The 23,928-nt window shown below is 33.1% G+C and overlaps 1 pseudogene; it reads left to right on the forward strand.

Moving 5' to 3' along the window:
* Nucleotides 1–854: 854 nt before the first annotated feature.
* On the forward strand, nt 855–23,400 carry LOC149572669 (purine permease 3-like; annotated as a pseudogene).
* The last annotated feature ends 528 nt before the right edge of the window (nt 23,401–23,928 follow it).

Raw genomic sequence — 23,928 nt, forward strand, 5'->3', positions numbered from 1 at the left:
GTAAGAACATATATTGAAATAGGGTGTGGGTTTTCATGAAACCTAGGGTTAACATGAACCCCTGGAATTTGAATTTTTTCTAGCATTTTCAATTTTGTTCATGCCACAAAAGTGGCACCCGCTATTGTGGGCTCACCCATTTATGACTTTCATAATAAGCCTTGAGAATAGGGAGAAGCATCAACAATAACAACAACAATGTTAGAATCTACTCTGGAAGTCTCTATTGTTACTAATACCATGCAAGTGGACAATACAAGGATCACTCTAGATACTATAGAAGATCCATTAAAAGTCTATGGCACTAATGTTGGAAATTTGGTGAGATACACTAGCTTTGAGAATGAAGAAGAAGAAAATAAAAATAAAATGGAAGAAGAAAATAAGAAAAAGGAGGAAGAAAAAGAAAAAAAGAAGAAAGAACCAAAAGATAAGAAGGGTAAGAAAGAGGAAGAGAGATTAGAAGCATAAAAGAAACTTGAAGATGATGAGAATAAGAAAAAGATTGAGAAGGATGGAAAGAAAATGGAGGAAGAACACAAGAAAATGGAGGAAGAAAAGAAGAAAATTTAGGAAGAAAGGAAGAAATTAGGAGAGGGCAAGAAAAGAAGAAGAAGAAGAAATAAAGAAGAAGTAAGAAGAAGAAAAGAACAAAAAAGGAGGAAGATGAGACAAAGGAGAAGAGGAAAAAGGAGGAAGATGAGAAAAATGATATTGTGCCTTGTTCTTCTAGGAAACCCCTTACATTAGTAGCACTAACATGGTCAAATGATGATGATCAGACTAAACTAATCTCATCACTCAACAAGATTATTTGGAAGAATGGAAAGGTAAAAAGTCTACAAAGCTCTCTAATGGAAGCGACAAAGAGACTTCAGAAAACTTTAGCTATACAGATGATAGAGTCATATCCGCAAGATGAAGCAAAAGTTGTAGTGCAAGCTTTTGATGCAGAATTCATAAGTTTATATGATATTACAACCATTCAAGTATGGGCCAACAATTATCCATCTAAATGTTTGACATTATTTATCAAAATATCATAAATGACTTGGGAGCTCTTGATGCATGTATCAAGGAGTTAAGAAGATGTGAATAGGAAGGAAATACACTGTATTTAACAAATTACACATTATCATTTAAGTTCACTAAAGATAATGATGAAGAGCTACAAAGAACTCCAATTACTAGTAAATTAGCTTCAATAGCTTGATCAAAAGATGGAAGACATTGATGCTATGATTTGAAAGAATTATGATGAAATAAATTCTATTGAGATGAATAACGAGAGAATTGTTGGGATGATTTTACTTCTCAGAGAAAATATATCTTTGAGGATAGAAAGCATAGAACGAAAGGTTGAGGAATGTCTTAAGGAAAATATATCTTTTGAGAAGTTTGTCTATGTAGACCTAAATGCTGTTGAAATTGCATAATATGGACTATGTGCTCTTCTTAGCATATTTGAAGGAGTTAGAGATTCATGGAAGAAGAACTTCAACAGTCTAAAGACATGTTTTAATGAATCTATGACATGGCTATCTACATAACACAAATGTATAGATCCAAATTTTGAACTGTATATATGTTTTTGACACCTTTGTCATTGATGTCAAAGGGTGAGAGATAAGAAAACTTGTATATAGGTATTATTTTGAATTAAGGTATATGATATGGGGAGAAATGTAATATTCTAAAATATGTAAAGGGAGAGTTATGTAATATCATTAGTAGATATAAGGAAAGATTTTAGAATTTTGTCATCAATGCCAAAGGGGGAGAATTTTAGAAATTTGGCTAAGGTACAAGCATAATAGAGTGTCAGAATGACATGTTCAAGTGCACGAGTCAAAATGGAAAAAGATATAATAGTTTTACCAGTTGTGGTTGTATATAGACATAATAGAGTATGATAGGAAATGGATAATTACAGACTAAGGAATTATTTGGTTTACAAAATAATAACTTAATTATATAGGGATGACATCATAGATGCTAAAACTAAGACAACAAGTTGTAATAATATATTTTGGCAAGTGTGTGAAACCTTGAAGGCCGACTAGATAATATTTTGAGAATTGCAAAGGTACATAGGAAAGTTTGTAACTGCAAAGTAAAGAGTACTTCTTAGGAAGATTATGTGAAATTTATATGATGCAAATTATGATGTATGATCAAAGGTTATGTGAGGTTTGCAAAGAGTAGAAATAGTTAGTTTAGATATTGAAGATATTAGCATTAAGAAAAGAGGTGCTTGTATCAAAGAATTACATTGTATATTTCATGTTTGAGCAGTGGACTTTTCTTGTACACACTTTGTACTTGTACATAGCAACTCCTAACAGGGTTGAAGCTGCTAAAAAGGCATGTGTCCTCTAAGAAGAACTCAGACACTACATACTTGTAATAGGCTCCTAATATATTCAATATCTTTAAGCAGATACATTTCATTATTGATCATTTTCTAGGTAACATCCCCATTGAGGTTTTTTCTTGGTCAGGGTTTTCCTAGTTAACAAAATATGGTGTTATGAGTTCTCTTATTACATGCTTATGTTTATTGTTCAGTAATATTAGTTTGATTTCATATGCAAGTTATAAGGCAATTAATAATAGCTTTTTTTGGGCTAAAGTTTGTAAAATAATGATTTACACCCCCTTAGTATTCCCTATTTATAACAAATTTATCCCACTAAAGTGAACTAAAGTGGGGCCAATAGGAAATGGACATTTGCTACCATATGTGACTTCAAAGTGAGCATCTATATTGCTATTTGTGATGGTTTAAGACCAAAGGAAGGAAGAATAAAAAATAATACTAAGATAGAGATAAATTGCAGTAATTGGTTAAATGATCTTATTGTGAGGAAAAAAGATAACTAAAAGTAGGTATAATTGAAGGTGCAATAATTACAAATGTATGGAAAATGACAAGAAAATATTGAAATATACGAAAAATGACAATAATATATTTAAATACATGTGAATAAACAAGTACTAGTGAATGAAATAAACTAGCCTTGTTAATACGTTATTATATTAAGATACCTCAAGTAAGATAATATCAAAACTGAATTAGCAATGTGTAAAAAATGATAGAAAGAAGAATTGCTGGATTGGAATAATGAAGCTCTAGGCTATGACATAAGATAAACAAAGGAATATATTACTTATGAACTTCTATCATTATATATGTATATTCATCCAGATAAAAAGAAAAGTATATTAAAAATAATATGACTATATCAATTTTAATGTTAAAACAAGAAATCAAACTCCAAATATTAAAATATTATCAGAACAAATTCTTACCATATTAAGCAATTAAAAGTAAAATAAGACTCATTTATGGGTTAAGGCAAGTCAAGTCATCCCATTAAAGGGAGCGCAAAGGGAAATTAACATTAGAAATAGAGATATATATTGTAATAATTGACTAGATAATCTCATTGTGAAAAGTAGATAAATAAAAGTAAATATAATTGAAAGTGCAATTATTATAGAAATAATGTATGGAAAATGACAAGAAAATAAACTATAAATTAAATTAGCCTTGTTAATACGTTATTATATTAAGCTACCTCAAATGAGATAGAATTAAACTAAATTGGAAACAAAAATAAACGATGTCAATTTTACCATTAAAAACTAAGTCCCAAACATTAAACGAAAGTAATAAACAAATTGTGGAGTGATAAACAATGTGAAACGAAAAATCAAAATAAAAAAGGATCCTAAAAGGTCTAAGTCGAGTCGAGTTGTTCGATTAAGGCGGGCCCAAAATGAAATGGAAGCTGGCACCCGTATGCAAATTAACCATTATCGCAATCAAATCTGCGACGTGGGATCAGATCTTATATTTTATCCCAAAAAAATTGCCCTTGATCGCCAAAACCAAAACCTCGATGCACCATTTTTGTTTATAAGCTCGAAGGCGAAGATAAAATAAAATGATAGAGTAAGTTATAAAATGTGACGAATTGAGTCAAACAAGAAAAGCTTAGGGCAATGGCTCCTCCTCATCCTCAACTGCGTGGCTCTGTTCATTGGAGGAGCCGTTGGTAACTAGTTAATCCGCTTCTATTTCTTGCATAGCGGCAATTGCATATGGTTCGCTGCATGGCTTCAGACTGCAGCCTGTCCTCTTCTCATTCTCCCAATTTGGCTTTCTTCCCACACAAAATAGCCTTCTGAAAGTGAAAGCACCCATGAAACTCCCAAGCTTTGCCTTACATCTGTTGTAATCGGCCTCCTCACCGAGCTTGATAATTTCTTGTATTCATTGGGTCCCTCTTACCTCCCCCTCTCCACCTCCTCTCTCATAATTGCCCCTCAACTTGCCTTCAAAGCCCTCTTTGCATTCTTCCTTACCAAGCAGAAGTTTACTGCCTATTCAATCAACGCCATTATTTTTCTCACCATGGGATCAGCTATGTTGGCCTTCAACACCAACGGTGACAGGCCAAAGGGAGTCACATCTCGACGATATTGGCATGGGTTTCGCACTGCAGGAGCCGCAGCTGCTCTCTATGGAGTCATTCTTCCCTTGATTGAGCTTCTCTACGGCCCCGTTTGGTTGGGGAAGATGATTTTTTGACATAACCAAGTTATCTTATAACCAGGTTTTCAAAAACCTGGTTTTGTGGTTTGGAAAGCCAATGGTCCATTTGGTTGACACGGAAGATGAATATACTATGGACCCCACAATATTATTAAAAAAACTGTCATAAATTTCAAAACCTGGTTTTAATTTCGAATTCCACCTTTTTGTTGGAAGAAACTTCTTCCAATTTTTGACCAAAATTGGAAGATGAAATTGAAAACCAGGTTATAATTTTAACCAACCAAACACCAAAGTTTTTTTGCAAAACCTGGTTTTGCCTTTGATAACCCGGTTTTGGCCCTCATCTTCCAGCAACCAAACGGGGCCTACAAGAAGACCACGCGGAGGATTACATAAACTCTTGTTATGGAGATGCAGCTTGTCGTGTTTTCTGTGAGAAATATTAAAAAAATATATAATTCACAACTTTTAAAATTTTTACTTTGCACAAACTATATCGAGTGCCAATTTTGCTCGGCACTTTAACAAACCAATTGACAGGAGAGTGCCGAGCGAGCTCGGCAAATGAAGAACAACTCGGCACCAATGGATGCCGAGTGAGCTCGGTAGTGTGGATGGCGAGTGAACTCAGTAGCCACAAGAGGGTGGAGCTCGGTAGAAGAACAACTCAGCACAAATAGATGCCGAGTGAGCTTGGTCACCACTGTAGGGTGGAGCTCGATAGAAGAAGGTGTCGAGTAAGCTCGGCAACAACTGCAAAGATACAAATTTCAAACAAAGACAAGATCGAGTGCAAACTTATGACGTGAATATTTTCACCATTAAAACCAGAGACCCATAGCTTAAAACACTCAACAATAATCTTTTTAAATGCAACAAATAAGGGAAGAGGAATGGATTCAAGTATGCCCGTTGTTTTCTATTCAACTTTGATTAAATCATTACAAAATCTAAGAACATTCGACTTCAACCAAAAAAACCCTAAAATAACCCTAAGAACTTCAATCTCATAAACAACTTAAAACTTTGAACTTGTAGCTCTAATGGTTGCCTATAATAACGCTTGGAGAAATCACTGCTTCACAGGTCAAATCAAACAATAAACTACAAACTTACAGAATGATAGGTAGACACACGTGCAACTACAGGAATGACAATGATTCCTTCTGTCTCTGCAACAACTGATCTACTGATCACTTCCTTTCTTCTTTCTCTGCTCTTCTACTCTCTTCTACTTCTCTCTATCTGGTCGAATGAATCTAAAACATTCCTTTTATCATGCTTCTAAAATCATTTCCCCCCTCTTTTTAGATTTCAAAACTCACCTACCGCATTCATTGTTTATGACTGTTGTGCAAGTCGTCAAGGATGGTAGGTGGGCATTTGGCTCTAGGGACAAACTTTAATATGCATTTAATATTTCAACACTCCCCCTTTCTCCCGAGCCAAACAAGCAAGGATCACTACTGATCCAGATCAACTACACCAAGACACTCTCTTAGGTGTACAAAACTTCCAATGCCTAATGGCTTTGTGAAAATGTCTGCTAGTTGCTGCTCAGACTTACAAAATTCTATTTTGATATCTCCATTCTCGACCAACTCTCTAATGAAGTGATATTTGATCTCTATATGTTTTCTTCTCCCATGGAAGACTGGATTCTTGGACAATGCAATAGATAAGATGTTGTCACAATAAATTATGGTTCCATCCTCTTGCCTTTCATTCAAATAAGTCAATATCCTTCTTACCGAATAGCTTGACATGCTGCTGCATTTGCTGCTATGTATTTAGCCTTTGCTGTAGATTTAGCAACAATAGGTTGCTTCTTGGATGCCCATGAAATTGCACCTGATTCCATATGAAACATGTATCCGGAAGTGCTCTTCCTATCCTCTATACTTCCAGCCCAATCACTATCCATGTAACCAACCAACTTGAAATCTTTATTTGTAGTATACAAAATTCCAAATCTCTCGGTACCTTTCACATACCTTAGGATCCTTTTTACCGCTTTCCAATGGGAATCCTTTGGTGTTTCCATAAATCTAAAAATTAGACTTACTGCATACATTAGGTCTTGCCGAGTTGTAGTCAAATACATTAAACTTACAACCATACTCTTATATAGTGTTGGATCCATTCTCTTGCTAGAGTCTTCCTTGCTCAACTTTAGACTTATTGCTGTTGGTGTGGGGGCTAGCTTACTATTCTACATTTTGAATCTCTCCAAGATCTGTTTTGCATAATTTTTTTGAGAGATAAAGATTTCATCATGCATTTTTTTTACTTCTATGCCTAGAAATTATTTCAAAAGACCTAGGTCTATCATTTCAAATTCATTTTCCATGGCCTCTTTGAACTCACCAATTAGAGTCTTATCATTACCATAAAAAATCAAATCATTCACATACAAGACAACAATCAAAATATTTTCATTTGATGCCTTGATGTAGAGAGTAGGCTCACCATTGTTTTTACTAAAGCCATTGCTCATCAAATATGAGTCAATCATACTATACCATGCTCTTGGAGCTTTCTAGAGCCCATAAAGAGCTCTGTTCAATCTATACACTTTGTGTTCTTCACCTACAACTTCATAACTAGGTGGCTGCTCCACATACACTTCTTCCTTCAATACACCATTTAGGAAGGTAGACTTCACATCCATTTGAAATAGCTTCCATTTGTGTTGAGCTGCAATTGCTATGACAACATGCACAGTTTCCATTCTTGCAACCGGAGCATATGTTTCATCATATTCTCTACCATATTGTTGTTTGTAGCCCTTGACTACCAGCCTTGCCTTATGCCTATCACTCTTTCCTTCAACGTTGCATTTGGTCTTGTAGACCCATTTCACTCCAATCACTTGCTTTTTGGAAAGCAATTCAGTTAGCTCTCATGTCTCATTTCTTTTTATAGCATCTATTTCCTCATCCATGGCCTTACAACATTTCTTCTCCTTAATAGCTTCTTCAAAATATATTAGATCACTATGAAAAAATAATGCAAAATTAACACTGTCATCATAATCTTCATACCTTTCATCTTGGTATATCTCCCTAAGACTTTTGGTCTTTCTTGGTAACAAGGAGGAGAGTGTGGGATCAAAATCTTCACAGCTGCTACTTTACCGACTAGTTTTCTCTTCACTGGTACTTGACACTAACACTCGGTCATGCCTAGAGGAGCTCGACAATGACTGAGGTTGTTTGCCTTTTCTTCTATTTGATCCTTCTTCTAGCTATTCATCAGCATCTTCTTCACTCATAATTGGCACTTTACTTGAAATGCTTAGTGACTCATCAATTTGTCCATACCAAGACTAATTTTAAAGAAATTTCACATCTCTTGAGAGAATCATCTTGTTGTTCAATGGGTCATACAATCTGTATGCCTTTAATTCTAAGTTTTACCCTATATAGATGCATTTCACACCTTTGCCATCCAATTTGTGCCTTTTCTCTTTAGGCACATGTGCATATGCAACACATCCAAACACCTTTAGGTGTTCAACTGTCCATCTTCCTCATGACCATGCTTCCATTGGAATTCTATCATGGACTGCCTTTATAGGACACCTATTAATTAGATAAACTACTGTTGCCACAACCTCTCCCCAAAATTTAGTTAAGAGACCTTTCTCTTTCATCATGCTCCTTGCCATTTCAACAATGGTCTTGTTCTTTCTTTCAACCACTCTATTCTGTTGTGGCGTATATTTGGTTGTCAGCTCTTTCTTTATACCATGTTTCCTACATAAATTTACAAAAGAATTAGAGCTATACTCCCTTCTTCTATCTAATGTTAGGACTTTGATATAGTGTCCACATTCACTTTCAGCCTAGGTTTTAAATTCTACAAATTTATCAAATGCTTCAGATTTATTCTTTAAGAAATATACCCATGTCCTACAACTGAAATCATCAATAAATGTCATGAAATAAGTACTCCCCCCAATGGAAGTAACATGCATAGGACTGACTAAGTTAGTATGCACTAACTCTAATGGATATCTAGTCCTCCTAAAATTTTTAGAATTAAAGGGAAGCCTATGTTGCTTACCTAAAATACAAGCCTCACACTTGTCACATGAATTTCCTATACATAGAAAACCTTCTACCATTCTTTTATTTGATAACAAATTCAAACTAGCATAGCCTAGACGACCATACCTAAGATTCCATAGCTGTGAGGGGTCTTCAATCACACTCCTTAGAGCTGATAGTGTGGGAGGTGCAACACCAACTTGAGATGAAAAATATGTCTCTATCTTCAAGGGAAACATTCTGTTCTTTGTTATTTGAACTGCTACAAGTAAGTTCTTGCTCCCATCCTTTTCATGAATGACACAGATGTCATTCTCCATCAGCACTTTGTATCCATTTTGAATGAGCTGACCAATGCTCATCAAATTGTGCTTCTTACTAGGAAAAAAATATACATTTTGTATTTCCTTCTTCTCACCCTTCTTGGTGCAGACCATAATAGATCCTTTACCCACAACTGGTAAGGTTCCTGTAGTGCCCACCACTAGTTTGCATTTCAGTTATCATTGTCAATTTGCTTTAGGTTGATTTTATGCATTGGTTAGTTTTAGAGATATTAGATTTACAATACTATGATATTATTTCATGATTTTGATTACAAATGTATCAGTTATTATTGCTTAGTTGATTTTATTCATGTGTTGTCAATGATATTTTGATGATCCTAGTTAGTAAATGTGGTTTCTTTTATAAAAATGTTAACATGATGTCTTTAATGATGATTATGTTGTATTGATAGAGATACATTATTATATGTACGCATTTGATATTAGATTTGTGATTTTTATACTTACCCCATACTTGCATGTGTATGGTGTGCATGTTTATTTTATTTTTTTGTCTGATGTGTTTGATGTGGTTAGGGGAGGGAGTCGTAGTCACCTGCTAGTTGAGATCTACACGATGAACCACTCTCCGCCATTGTCTGTTTAGTTTAGATATATTATATACATGTATATGCTCGTCTTTTATGCAAGATGCAGGTATCGGACATCGACTTCCCTGAATTGCCAAGATAAGCGTGCCCTATTACAATAACTCAAATGGTGAGAATGGGAAGATAATGATCAGGTCCAATCCTAGCCATAAGCCTATAATACTTGTCCTGCAAGGAGGACTTATAACAGACTGTCTACCCTTTTTAAACCCGTGAGTATTTTATTCGTATATTGTTTTGTGAGTCTTCGATGTATTTTCTATTAATTAAGTCTAATTAATAGATTAAATTAATAATTTAATTTAATGAAGAATTATTATGACTTTTTGAATATTTAATTATATTTAATTAATTGAGAAATTAATTAAATATAAATAATTGAATTGGAAGATAAAAGTTTTAAAATTAAATTTAGAACATGATAATATTTATTTAATTTAATAATAATATATTTAGAGTTCATTTTTAAATAAATGCTAAATATTATTGTTATTTAAGTTAATAAATATTTATCAAATTAAACGTTACAAATATATTGAAAAGGAAAAAGATATTAATTTATGGAAAAGATTTAAGTTCGCATGAATGAGTTTTAAATATAAGAGATTAATTTAAAAGATAAAATATGTGAATTTGATTAAGATATTTTATTAAGTGCGCATGAGATTAAAGTTATAAATTTATTAAAGTAAAGTGGAAAGTTAAATAAAGTAATTTAACAATTCACTTAAAGTGCATGAAGGAATAATAAAAGAATATTTTAATTTAAAAAAGAAATTAATTGTGCACGAATGAATTAATTAAATGAGAGAGAATTAAATATTGGAGATAAAAGTTAAAGTTTAAATTTAGAACGTGATTATATTTATTTAATTTAATAATAATATATTGAGAGTGTATTTTTAAATAAATGCTAAATATTATTGTTATTTAAGTTAATAAATATTTTTATCAATTAAGTTTCTAAAAATGAAATTAAAAGTGAAAAGATATTTAATTATGATAAAGATTATAGTTTGCATGATTTATGCATGAGTTGGAAATAAAAGAAATTAATTGAAAAGATTAAACATGTGAAATTAATAAAGATATTTAATCGCATTAAGTGCGCATGAGATTTATAAGTTATAAATTGATTAAAATAGAAGTTGAGTGGAAATTAAATAAAGAGATTTAATAATTCATTTAACGTGCATGAAAATATGAAAGACAAGATAAATAAAGGTTTATTTTAGAGTTAACAAGATTGATCAAGAGACCTCTTGGGTAAACGCACAATTAGTGCCCCAATTGTAGGAAGAGAACTCCTTATCAAATTTGAGGGTTCATTTTTCAAGGGAGATTTTTGGGAGAGAAGTTTGAGAACACACACAGGTTTTGGAGAGCAACTCAGAGGGTTTGCAAAAGAAAGGAATTTCTCGTGGCTTGAAGGATTTTGTGTAGGAATTTTCATCTTATTGTCAAAGTTTAGCATCAATACGAGGTAGGGTTTGAAACTCCGTGAATACATTTTCAATTTGGAAAATATATCTGTGTGCTTCGTGTTTGTTTGGGTGGTTGAAAGTCTGTTTGTCGTCTTGATTGTTGTCCAAATCTGATTGATTGAAATTAGTCTTTCATTATTCATATTTATGAAGAAAATCGTAGAGAAAATTAATTTAAATCACGTAGGGTTTGAAAGAAAGGTAAATTCTAATTTAGAAAGAAAATTTTTGATCATTGCCATATTCGTCCTATCAGATTTAGATGGCAACTATTTATATTATTATTATTATTATTATTATATATATATATATATATATATATATATATATATTATAAAAGTTTTTGTTGATTATTTTTATTAACTATGGCATTAATATAAATAAATTGAAATTGTTTAAAAAAAATTAAAAAAATTAATAATGGGTGAAATATATTGTTGGGTTTTGTTTTGGTTTTTTTAAAAGAAAAAAAATTTAAAATATAATATAATGCAGGGTGGGGATATTACCCCCCACCCCGTACCTGTTGCTGGCTTTAATAAGCCATTGCATCCGGTACCTCTGCTGCCGCAGGCAGCAGTTGTACTGCTGTTGCATGCAGCAGGGTACCTGCTGTCGCAGGTACCAGGCCGGCGGGCCTTTAAATACGCCTAAATAATATATGTTTCATTTTGCTTTAATAAAATTTAATAGATTTTAAAATTTATTTAATTTAAATTGTAATAAATTTACATTATAAAATATATGTGATTTAATAAATATGAATGTTATTTAATATATATCAAAATTATTAAATGTTTTAAAGTTATTAAGTTTATTAAGTGTTAAATAATAAATGCTAGATGATAATTATAGTGTTGTTTATTATTATTATTGTCTAAATAATAATTAATAAAATAAATACATAAGGAATTTAATAATGATTAATTAAAAATTTTAATTAATTTATATTATTATGTATTTGGAAGATAAGAGAAAAGATTACTAAGTTTTGATAATATTTAATTAGAATACTTAATTAAACTATTATTAAAATAAATTAGGATCATAAACTATATATTAATATGAATATGTTATGTAATTATTAATTAATTTAATTAAATATGATTTAATTAAGATTAATTAATGATGAAGGACATTCAATTAAGTTCTAAGCTTATATAATTTTAATAATATTGAGTTTTACAAAATTATAAGCTTCTTATTCTAAGATCAATAAGTATTAATTAATAACAAATAATTACCTTTGATAATTTTGAAAGAATTGACTTAAAAATGAATAGAGATAATTGTGCAATTTATAGGAATATAAGAATGGGTTAAATTACAGAGGTAAACGATGAATCTTATCTACTTGAAGCTTGCACTACAAACATGAACTAGAAACTTTATTGTTTAACTCAACTTTGTATTTTCAAATCAAACCCAACTGTGAGATTGTCTTGTTTTCTATGTGATGTTTATGCCTTTGGATTTTGGAGTCAATTAGGTGTTGACTAGTCTAGGATGAACACCAGAGGTTTTTGTGAGATTTCTTGGATACTATTTATGGGACTAGATGTTGCGATGTGTTTTGTGATTCATATTGGAGATTATATCTATAAGGTTTATCTTGTGGAGAAATTATGTGTACTTGGGTGGGAGAACCATCTTGTTATTAGGTTGCCTGTTAAGGAACCGAGTTTGATCTTTATGGGTGTTGTGTTATGGGACACAACTGTGTTTTTATGTGCTTAGGAGAGGTTGTCTAGGTACGTGACTTGGGAGTGGCTTGCATAGGGATCCGGGACCCAAAGTGGTCAATGCCAGGGTAACCTAATGCAAGTTATGTAATAAGTGATAATCTAGTAATTAAAACTTTTGGGGAGAAAACACACTAAAAAGATAAGTTAGAGATTTTTGATCTACCCATGCCTTGAGTGCTTGTATAGACTAAAGATGGGAATGAGATGAGTGCCTCGTCTTCTTGAGAGGGCTTTCTAGTTTCCATATGTGTGATGTTGAGGGTCCGAGGTTCAGAGTAACCAGTCCAGGGTAACTCAACGCTTGAGGGTCCGGGGTCTATTTAGAGATCAGTCTAGGGTAACTCAAGCAGCCATGTGATGACACTCCCTAGTATGTAGCCTGAGTCTCCTCTATAGATTTGTGTACCTCTGGTGGTGTACTTATTGTTGGTGGTGTATCTATTGTCAGATGTGTTTATTATAGTTATTTACTTTCATTGATGATGATTGGTGATTCATAATGTTGTACTTTTGACGTGTGGCTTTTGATTTAAGGTGATTATCTTTTTTTGACTTTGTCTTATGACCTTGGTATTTGGTTTATACTTGGTTTGTGTATGATGTTTGGTTATGTGGTGTCGGTATTGGATTGAGTGTTCTTACTTTTGGATTATTTTATCTTCTTGAGTAGCATGTGTTACCTTTGAGGTAGTTTTGGCTATTAGGGGTACTTTGCCTAGGAATGTTTTATGTTTGATAGCTGTATGTGGATCGTTCATTATCTTCCCTGCACAGTGGGAGTGGAAGCCTGACTAGGTAACCACGCGGTCGGGAGGTAGTGCCTTCTTACCATTTGGGTTCCCCTCACATTGCCAGCTGTTGGATGTTCGTTGCAGAAGATGTACCTTTATCATTCTTATTTCTTATCTTAGAGACTTCTTTTCAGATGATGTATATATGTTATCATGTATTTTGAATTATGAAATCTATTCTCACATACCCTGCGATATGTGCAATGGATGTTATTAATTGGATGTACTTTCATTGTATTGTTTATACTTATGCATTTGCTTATGTGATTATGTATCTGTTATTTCTTTATGATCTTGAGACATTGTACTTGGAACTTAAACTAATTAATTTAAAAATTATTAAGTGTGACTCAACATAAAGGAATCCTTGAGGAATTGAAACTATATCTGTAATTGCAAATGTGTATTTGTTGTGTATGTTCTTATTGCTTCCGCATTAATGTTATCTTGATGTTGTTTAAACTTTAAAAAAAAAAAATAGTTCAGTAAACATTGTAACATGTTAAGTTTAATTTTCTTGCGTTCCTGAGTGGGGCATTACATCTGGTATCAGAGCCTGAGTTTCAACATTGGGAACTCTGGGCATTATGTGCGCCATCACTTGAGCAATTAGTAAACTTGCAACGTATTTAAACGACAAACTTATATTGACATCAAACTTGAAACCAAGCTATTGAACAACAAACTTTGAAATGAGACAGATTCTAAACATGGAACTAGAAAACTTATAAAACTTTTTGGATTATTGCTTTATGTCAGTATGTTATGACCCTATGGTTATGATGGATTCTTAGATGTCGTTGTTTTGTTTGGGTGTTGTAGGAGAGATGACTCTTGGTTATAGATCCATTGCTAGGGGTCGTAGCTCAAGATGTGGTAGAAGTCATGGGAGAGTTAGTTACCGTATTCCTTCCTTGGTCCATTCAGGAGACCCTATTCAGGAAGAGGCTAGAGAGGATGCTAGTGTTAAGCAAGATGCTGAGACAGAAGGACCGGTTACTAGAAACTTGGTCAAGGAGATCCTAGCACGACTACCTTTGTAGGATAGAGCTCATAATTCAGAGCATGGAGATAGAGATAGGTCTATGAGTCCTAGAGGGAGGAACCTAGAGAGCAGTAGGCGGTCTAGCCAGTCCATCCAGATGAAGGACCTATTACAGGTCAAGATCAAACCTTTCAATGGAGAAGGTACTAGATATGATGTTGAGAATTGGTTGATTTCTCTAGATAGATGTGTTTCCATGCAAGACTTTGACTCCAATGTCAAAGCAAGATATGCCATCACCCACTTAGAGAACTTTGCAGCGATTTGGTGGAATATGGAGGAAAGGAAACTTGGGATAAGTATGCAAACTATCACATGGGAGTTGTTCCTCGAACACTTCCATGAGCAATTTCTATCAGAGTAGTGGCAACTTCAGAGGGTAGATGAGTTTCATGACTTGAGACAGGCTACCAAGACTGTGGTGGAGTATGAGCATAATTTCTTCGAGCTTATGTCTTATGCAGCAGTTAGTGATAGTTCACCATTGATGGTCCAACATTTCATTAGAGGACTTAATGCTAACATCATTGGGGGTGTTAAGGTTTTCCAACCTAAAACCATTAAGGATGCAATATTGCGAGCTACTTTGGTTGAGAGGAGTGTGACTTCAGGCCAAGGTGGCCTACTAGGTGTCCAGGCTAGAGGGACACTTTATTCAGGAGCATTGAGGGTTAACCAGTCTCAGGGGGCTGGAAGTTGTAGAAATTATTCTAACTTCTCTAGAGGTAATCAGGAGAAGCCAGGAAGAAATTTCTTCCATGGTAACAGTGGTGGTTCACAGTCAGGGAACTATCGCAACTGGAAGCGTAGTATGCGCAATAGGTTATTTCAAGTTCCTCGGGCTCTCAGTGAGGATGCTAGTGTTGGTAGTTTTGATCAGTCGCGTGCACCTGGAGCTCAGGGAGGCTTTAGTGGAGATTGCTACTTTTGTGGACAATATGGTCATAGAGTGACCAATTGCCCCGATCGTGGACCTTAGTTTTGAATTTTCTGAGTTTGATTCATGTTTCTTTGTAATGGGCTTCCAGGAGTAAGCCTAATTCTAGGGGGGGTGGATGTAGTGCCTACCCCTAGTTTGCATTTCTGTTATCATTGTCAATTTTCTTTAGGTTGATTTTATGCATTGGTTAGTTTTAGAGATATTAGATTTACAATACTATGATATTATTTCATGATTTTGATTACAAATGTATCAGTTATTATTGCTTAGTTGATTTTATTAATGTGTTGTTAATGATATTTGATGATCCTAGTTAGTAAATGTGGTTTCTTTCATAAAAATGTTAACATGATGTCTTTAATGATGATTATGTTGTATTGATAGAGATACATTATTATATGTACGTATTTGATATTAGATTTGTGATTTTTATACTTACGCCATACTTGCATGTGTATGGCGTGCGTGTTTAATTTATCTTTCTGTCTGATGTGTTTGATGTGGTTAGGGGAGGGAGTCGTAGTCACCTGCTAGTCGGGATCTACACGATGAACCACTCCCCGCCATTGTCTGTTTAGTTTAGATATATTATATACATGTACATGCTCGTCTTTTATGCAAGATGCAGGTACCGGACATCGAATTCCCTGAATTGCCAGGATGAGCATGCCCTATTACAATAATTCAAATGGTGAGAATGGGAAGATAATGATCAGGTCCAGTCCTAGCCATAAGCCTATAATACTTGTCCTGCAAGGAGGACTCGTAACAGACTGTCTACCCTTTTTAAACTCGTGAGTATTTTATGCGCATATTGTTTTGTGAGTCTTTGATGTACTTTCTATTAATTAAGTCTAATTAATAGATTAAATTAATAATTTAATTTAATGAAGAATTATTATGACTTTTTGAATATTTAATTATATTTAATTAATTGAGAAATTAATTAAATATAAAGAATTGAATTGAAAGATAAAAGTTTTAAGATTAAATTTAGAACATGATAATATTTATTTAATTTAATAATAATATGTTTAGAGTTCATTTTTAAATAAATGCTAAATATTATTGTTGTTTAAGTTAATAGATATTTATCAAATTAAACGTTCAAAATATATTAAAAAAGAAAAAGATATTAATTTATGGAAAAGATTTAAGTTCGCATGAATGAGTTTTAAATATAAGAGATTAATTTAAAAGATAAAATATGTGAACTTGATTAAGATATTTTATTAAGTGCGCATGAGATTAAAGTTATAAATCTATTAAAGTAAAGTAAAGTGGAAAGTTAAATAAAGAAATTTAACAATTCACTTAAAGTGCATGAAGGAAAAATAAAAGAATATTTTAATTTAAAAAGGAATTAATTGTGCATGAAACAATTAATTAAATGAGAGAGAATTAAATATTGGAGATAAAAGTTAAAGTTTAAATTTAGAACGTGATTATATTTATTTAATTTAATAATAATATATTTAGAGTGCATTTTTAAATAAATGCTAAATATTATTGTTATTTAAGTTAATAAATATTTTTATCAATTGAGTTTCTAAAAATGAAATTAAAAGTGAAAAGATATTTAATTATGATAAAGATTATAGTTCGCATGATTCATGCATGAGTTGGAAATAAAAGAAATTAATTGAAAATATTAACCATGTGAAATTAATAAAGATATTTAATCGCATTAAGTGCGCATGAGATATACACGTTATAAATTGATTAAAGTAGAAGTTGAGTGGAAATTAAATAAAGAGATTTAATAATCCATTTAACGTGCACGAAAATATGAAAGATAAGATAAATAAAGGTTGATTTTAGAGTTAACAAGATTGATCAAGAGACCTCTTGGGTAAACGCACAATTAGTGCCCCGATTGTAAGAAGAGAACTCCTTATCAAATTTGAGGGTTCATTTTTCAAGGGAGATTTTTGGGAGAGAAGTTTGAGAACACACACAAGTTTTAGAGAGCAACTCAGAGGGTTAGCGAAAGAAAGGAATTTCTCGTGGCTTGAAGAATTTTGTGTAGGAATTTTCATCTTATTGTCAAAGTTTAGCATCAATACAAGGTAGGGTTTGAAACCCCGTGAATGCATTTTCAATTTGGAAAATATATCTGTGTGCTCCGTGTTTGTTTAGGTGGTTGAAATTCTATTTGTCGTCTTGATTGTTGTCCAAATCTGATTGATTGAAATTAGTCTTTCATTATTCATATTTATGAAGAAAATCATAGAGAAAATTAATTTAAATCACGTAGGGTTTGAAAGAAAGGTAAATTCTAATTTAGAAAGAAAAATTTTGATCATTGCCATATTCCTCCTATTAGATTTAGATGGAAACTATTTATATTATATATATATATATATATATATATATATATATATATATATATATATATATATATATATATATATATATATATATAATATAAATTAAAAAAAAATGTAAAAAAAATTATTTATTGTTTATATATATATATATATATAATAAAAAAAATTGTTGATTATTTTTATTAACTATGGAGTTAATATAAATAAATTAAAATTGTTTAAAAAAAAATTAAAAAAATTAATAATGGGCGAAATATATTGTTGGGTTTTGTTTTGTTTTGTTTTTTTTTTAAATAATATAATGCAGGGTGGGGATATTACGCCCCCCCCCCCCCCCCCCCCCCCCCGTACCTGTTGCCGGCTTTAATAAGCCATGGCAGCCGGTACCTCTTCTGCCGCAGGCAGCAGTTGTACTACTGCTGCATGCAGCAGGGTACCTGCTGCTGTCGCAGGTACCAGGCCGTCGGACCTTTAAATACGCCTAAATAATATATGTTTCATTTTTTTTTAATAAAATTTAATACATTTTAAAATTTATTTAATTTAAATTGTAATAAATTTACATTATAAAATATATGTGATTTAATAAATATGAATGTTATTTAATATATATCAAAATTATTAAATTTTTTAAAGTTATTAAGTGTTAAATAATAAATGCTAGATGATAATTATAGCGTTGTTTATTATTATTATTGTCTAAATAATAATTAATAAAATAAATACTTAAGGAACTTAATAATGATTAATTAAAAATTTTAATTAATTTATATTATTATGTATTTGGAAGATAAGAGAAAAGATTACTAAGTTTTGATAATATTTAATTAGAATACTTAATTAAACTATTATTAAAATAAATTAGAATCATAAACTGTATATTAATATGAATATGTTATGTAATTATTAATTAATTTAATTAAATATGATTTAATTAAGATTAATTAATGATGAACGACGTTCAATTAAGTTCTAAGCTTATATAATTTTATTAATATTGAGTTTTATAAAATTATAAGCTTCTTATTCTAAGATCAATAAGTATCAATTAATAACAAATAATTACCTTTGATAATTTTGAAAGAATTGACTTAAAAATGAATAGAGATAATTGTGCAATTTATAGGAATATAAGAATGGGTTAAATTACAGGGGTAAACGATGAATCCTATCTACTTGAAGCTTGCACTACAAACATGAACTAGAAACTTTATTGTTTAACTCAACTTTGTATTTTCAAATCAAACCCAACTGTGAGATTGTCTTGTTTTCTATGTGATGTTTATGCCTTTGGATTTTGGAGTCAATTAGGTGTTGACTAGTCTAGGATGAACACCAGAGGTTTTTGTGAGATTTCTTGGATACTATTTATGAGACTAGATGTTGTGATGTGTTTGGTGATTCATATTCGAGATTATATCTATGAGGTTTATCTTGTGGAGAAATTATGTGTACTTGGGTGGGAGAACCATCTTGTTATTAGGTTGCCTGTTAAGGAACTGAGTTTGATCTTTATAGGTGTTGTGGTATGGGGCACAACTGTGTTTTTATATGCTTAGGAGAGGTTGTCTAGGTACGTGACTTGGGAGTGGCTTGCATAGGGATCCAGGACCCAAAGTGGTCAGTGCCAGGGTAACCTAATGCAAGTTATGTAATAAGTGATAATCTAGTAATTAAAACTTTTGGGGGGAAAACCCACTAAAAATATAAGTTAGAGATTTTTGATCTACCCATGCCTTGAGTGCTTGTATAGACTAAGGATGGGAATGAGATGAGTGCCTCGTCTTCTTGAGAGGGCTTTCTAGTTTCCATATGTGTGATGTTGAGGGTCCGGGGTTCAAAGTAACCAGTCCAGGGTAACTCAACGCTTGAGGGTCCGGGGTCTATTTAGAGATCATTCCAGGGTAACTCAAGCAGCCATGTGATGACACTCCCTAATATGTAGCCTGAGTCTCCTCTGTAGATTTGTGTACCTCTGGTGGTGTACTTATTGTTCGTGGTGTATCTATTGTCAGATGTGTTTATTATAGTTATTTACTTTCATTGATGATGATTGGTGATTCATGATGTTGTACTTTTGACGTGTGGCTTTTGATTTAAGGTGATTATCTTTTTTTGACTTTGTCTTATGACCTTGGTATTTGGTTTATACTTGGTTTGTGTATAATGTTTGGTTATGTGGTGTCGGTATTGGATTGAGTGTTCTTACTTTTGGATTATTTTATCTTCTTGAGTAGCATGTGTTACCTTTGAGGTAGTTTTGGCTATTAGGGGTACTTTTCCTAGGAATGTTTTATGTTTGATAGCCGTATGTGGATCGTTCATTATCTTCCCTATACGGTGGGAGTGGAAGCCTGACTAGGTAACCACGCGGTCGGGAGGTAGTTCCTTCTTACCATTTGGGTTCCGCTCACATTGCCTGTTGTTGGATGTTCGTTGCAGAAGATGTACCTTTATCATTCTTATTTCTTATCTCAGATACTTCTTTTCAGATGATGTATATATGTTATCATGTATTCTGATGTATGGAATCTATTCTCACATACCCTGCGACATGTGCAGTGGATGTTATTAATTGGATGTACTTTCATTGTATTGTTTATACTTATTCATTTGCTTATGTGATTATGTATTTGTTATTTCTTTATGATGTTGAGACATTGTACTTGGAACTTAAACTAATTAATTTAAAAATTATTAAATATGACTCAACGTAAAGGAATCCTTGAGGAATTGAAACTGTATCTGTAATTGCAAATGTGTATTTGTTGTGTATGTTCTTATTGCTTCCGCATTAATGTTATCTTGATGTTGCTTAAACTTTAAAAAAAATAAAAATAGTTGAGTAAACATTGTAACATGATAGGTTTAATTCTCTTGGGTTCCGGAGCGGGGCGTTACAGTTCCATTATTACCCATTTTAATCTCAAATTTGAAACTCTTGTGAATGAATGAAAACAAGGTTTCATTATCACTCATGTGGTTGCTACATCCACTATTGAGGTACCAAACCTCAAGGCTTCCTTCTTTGCCAACATTAAACATGATGAAGGTAGTGGCATTGTTTCCCCTTCCCATGTTCACATCAGCCACATTTGCTTGTCCTAATTGATCATTTTGCTTCTTCCAGTATTCACTTGCATAATGCCCATATTTATGATAGTAGTAGCATTCTACATTACTCCTATTTGAGTTGTAATTTTTCTTACCTCCTTCTTGAAGTATTTTGTGAGCTACTTACTCCATCTACTCTTCCTAAGCTTTCTGTTGCAGCATTTCTTTGTCCTGCATTACCTTAGCCTCTACCTCTGGAGTTTCTACCTAAACCATTTCTTCCTCTCCCCCTTCCTCTTTGATTTGACTGAGCTTTGAATGCTTGCTCTTAGGAACAAGAAGATGTAGATCTATTGATTCTATGCTCATAGGTTTCAAGAGTACCCATCAACTCATCCATTGTCAAAATAGTGAGGTCTTTTGCTTCTTCTATGGTCATGACCAAATTGTCATATTTATGAGGTAAAATCCTCAATATCTTTTTCACTATCCTCTGTTTTTGATAGTCTTCTCCATTTGACTTTAGTTGATTAATCACATTGGAGGTCCTTGCACTGAATTATGCAACTGATTCATTTTCCTTCATCTGAAGGTTCTCAAATTCCCTCCTTATATTCTGTAGCTTTACTGTACGGATTTTATCAGTCCCCTAGAAGTTCATCTCAAAGATATCCCATGCTTCCTTTGCATAATTTGCCACTGCAATCTTGGAGAATACTGTCTTTGTCATTGTTGCTTCAATCAAACCTAATTCCTTTGCATCTTTCCTCTTTGACTCTTTCAAATGAGTCTTTTGTGCATTTGTGAGGGCAACATACTGAGTTGGGTCTGTCACATCATTGAACCCATTAACTACAAACTCTCACAAATCATTTGCAACCATTATGGTTTTCATCTTCTTTGCCCATGTATCATAATTTTGCCCATTAAAGGATGGTGGCTGCTACCATATCTTTCCTGTATCTATTGCCATGTCCAATATCTCAAAAAAATGCTCTGATACCATGTGAGAAATATTAAAAAATATATAATTCACAACTTTTAAAATTTTCATTTGGTACAAACTATTGTATCGAGTGTCAATTTTGCTCGGCACTTTAATAAACTGAGTGACAGGAGAGTGCCAAGTGAGCTCGAAAAATGAAGAACAACTTGGCATCAATAGATGCCGAGTGAGCTCAGTAGTGTGGATGCCAAGTGAACTCAGTAGCCACAGGAGGGTGGAGCTTGGTAGAAGAAGAACAACTCGAAACCAATGGATGCTGAGTGAGCTCAGTCACCACTGCAGGGTGGAGCTCGATAGAAGAAGGTGTCGAGTAAGCTTGGCAACAACTGCAGAAATAAAAACTTCAAACAAAGACAAGATCGAGTGCAGACTTATGACATGAATATTTTCACCATTAAAACTAGAGACCCATAGCTTGAAACACTCAACAATAATCTTCTTAAATACAGCAACTAAGGGAAGGGCAATGGATTCAACTATGCCCGCTGCTTTCTATTCAACTTTGATTGAATCATTACAAAATCTGGGAGCATTCGGCTTCAACTAGAAAAACTCTCAAATAACCCTAAGAACTTCAAACTCATAAACAACTTAAAACTTTGAACTTGCAGCTCTAATGGCTACCTACAATAACGCCTGGAGCAATCATTGCTTCACAAGTTGAATCAAACAATAAACTACGAACTTACAGAATGAAAGGTAGAAACATGTGCAACTACAAGCATGACAACAATTCCTTCTGTCTCTGCAACAACTGATCTGCTGATCAATTCCTTTCTTCTTTCTCTGCTCTTCTACTTCTTTTTGTCTGGTCAAATGAATCTAAAACATTCCTTTTGTCATGCTTCCAAAATAATTTCTCCCTTCTTTTCAGATTTCAAAACTCACCTACGACATTTATTTTTTATGACTGTTTTGTAGGTTGTCAAGGATGGTAGGTGGGCATTTGACTCTAGAGACAAACATCAATATGCATTTAATATTCCAACATCTTTGTCGGTGAGCATTGTGTGTACAGTAGGCATGGTTGTCAACAAGGATTTCACCGCTGTTGGGAGGGAAGCCATGGAATCCGATGTGGGGAAATTCAACTACTACATGGCTATGGTTTGGAGTGCGATCTGCTGGTAGCTATTTTTCAACTGTGTGTATTGTGTGATCTTCTTGACATCTTCTCTGTGGAGTGCCGTGTTGATGAGTTGTTTAACTCCTCTGGTGGAGTTGCTCGCGGTTGTCATATTCAAGGAGAAGTTCACAAGGGAGAAAGGCATGTCTCTTGCTATGTCTTTGTGGGGATTTACATCTTATTTTTATGGGGAATAAAAGAAAGTGGGCATGTCTAATAACGAGCACAGACAAGTTTGTGAGCCTGCATCTGTCAAATATGAAGCGCGGACTTTGGAGCTGGCTGTTGATGAACCCACGAGGTCTAATAACACACATGAACCATAATTTCTTCAGGTTTATTACATCCCACGTACTGTTTTTTTTCCTCACCCAATATTGTGGCGCACAAGTTATAAATTGTTGTGCAACAATATATCAAGAACCCAGCTGTGTTTTCCTTAGTTTCTACCACAATTGGAATAGCTGTAAATTGTGTTCTTCCTGGCTTTTCACGAACAAAACAAAAAACTTGAAGAACAATATGATTGTACAGTTTATACACCAGAGCTGCAGATTGTTGTTGTCTGTGGGGTTGAGTTTTACTTCCTTCCATATGATTAGCGAAATTACTACTATCAAAGCTTAATATGAGACGTTCAAAAATTAAAGACTAAATTTAAAGTTAATAGTTACACTGTTTATGGTGGTAGTATCGTGGAAACTATCTCGATGAGATTTAAAAAGAAAATACCCTATTGGTAATGTTGGTAATTTAGTGTTGTAGTTGTGATCTCTTAAACGTCAAACATTAAAGGGAAGATTATGCTTGGAAAAATTGAGTCAACTTTAACTATTTAACACTTTTTGTCTTGA

The sequence above is a fragment of the Cupressus sempervirens genome, chromosome 2, assembly GCF_028749045.1.
Source record: "Cupressus sempervirens isolate cs-2001-9-10 chromosome 2, ASM2874904v1, whole genome shotgun sequence".
NCBI lineage: Eukaryota > Viridiplantae > Streptophyta > Pinopsida > Cupressales > Cupressaceae > Cupressus > Cupressus sempervirens.